Consider the following 1,833-nt stretch of genomic DNA (forward strand, 5'->3'; position numbering starts at 1 on the left):
TGCCCTGGTCACAAATTTCAGTTGACATTGACTGGTGTTTGTAGGTAGGCATTGGCTATACTAAAATGGTTATTATAGTGACATTGTAATACCGCAGAGACAAAAAATTTATTTAAAAATCTACAGAGTTCTGGGACAATCAGTATAAGAAAAGAGAACATTTTCACAATTTTCTTTGAATTCAACTTTAAAATTTAATTTTGAGTTAATTAAAAATTTTAATTTTTTATTTAAATTAATTAAATATTTTATTATTAATTTTATTAAATTAAGTTTGAATTCAGCTTTAAAAATGGGACATTGATAGACATTCATGTACACACAGCAGGCTTGCTGACTTGCTTCCTTCTCTCTGCTGCCGTGTACTTTCTTCCATTAGAAACACAGAATGCTTTGGTGCTTTTTTTCCTAAGCAATTATACTTCCCTGTATTCTCCCATTAAAGAACAATACAGAAAAACAGGACTGTAAAACAAATAGTTGAATGCTTACTAACAGCAAAAAAAAAAGTGCTTATAGAGAGTTGGCTGATGCAAGAAAATATCAGCAGGATCTCTCTTCTCTAGGAATTAACATTTTATTTAATACTTGGGGTGAGGTGGCAGGAGGTAGAAGAAAGAAGTCAGACAGCAAATAAGTTGTACAGCCTTGGCAAGTTAATTAAATATTGATGAGCCTCAGTTTTCCCATCTATGAAATGGGGAGATGATTGGATTTCTCACAAGGATATTGTAAGGACTGGTGTCTTTGTATAATCATGTATGTATATGTTACTCACTCAGTCATGTCCGACTCTCTGCGATCCCATGGACTATAGCCCGCCAGGCCCCTCTGTCCGTGGAATTCTCCAGGCAACAATACCAGAGTGGATAACCATTTCCTTCTTCAAGGAATCTTCCCAACCCAAGGATCAAACCTGGCTCTCTTACGTTGCAGGCAGATTCTTTACCGTCTGAGCCACCAGGGAAGCCCATGTATAATGTATAATGTAGGTATGTATAATGATGCGTAGCAATAAGTCACAGCTATTTTCAGAAGGGAGATTGAAGCCAGGCTACAGGAATTTAGGGCTGAGAGAGGTATTTCAACTAGAAGAAAGAACAGCTGGTCGATTTTGGAGGTTATGTGTACTTTGGGCAGATAGAGAGGGACAGCAGAACATCCAAAACTAGAGAGACAGATTGGACAACGGTGTGAAAGCAGGAAGAACTATGTTATAATAATCCAGAAATAAAATGAGGCATCCCTGAAGGAGGGTGATGGAGCCAGTGATGCTGATGGGAGGAAACAGAAGTAAAAGGAAGAGTCAGTAACATTTGGAAGCTGTTTGTATGGAGGGAAAAGAGCAGTTTTCAAAGACTTTCTAAAGGTATTAGAAAGACTTAATGAAGAATATAACCTGTATCTAAAACAGGGAAGCTAGCGATCAGTCCTAGACATGTTGGAAATGCCCTCTTAGCATCATCCACTCCTTAGCCAATCTTTTATATATGCCAAGTGCAACCATGCACAGGGCTGGGCTATCAAGATGAATAACACATAGCGTCTGCCTTCGTAAAGCTGGAAATGGAAACTAATTACAAAACTATGAGAAAAGTGATTAGCAGAGACAGAATCACTTATGACTACAGAAGTACAGAGAAGGAGTATCTGGGGGTTGGTTAAAAATTTCCTTTTTCCTTTTCAAAAAACACAAACATTCCTATCTTGTGACTGGAAGCCAAGAATTAGTCTCAAAGATCAGTCTTCAGATAATTCATTTAGGACTGTTTTGTAGCCTTTGCTTAGGACTCTACACCATGTATACTCTTTATCTTTATGTGGCCACTTGGT

Source organism: Ovis aries, chromosome 17, assembly GCF_016772045.2.
Source record: "Ovis aries strain OAR_USU_Benz2616 breed Rambouillet chromosome 17, ARS-UI_Ramb_v3.0, whole genome shotgun sequence".
In the NCBI taxonomy this organism is placed as follows: domain Eukaryota; kingdom Metazoa; phylum Chordata; class Mammalia; order Artiodactyla; family Bovidae; genus Ovis; species Ovis aries.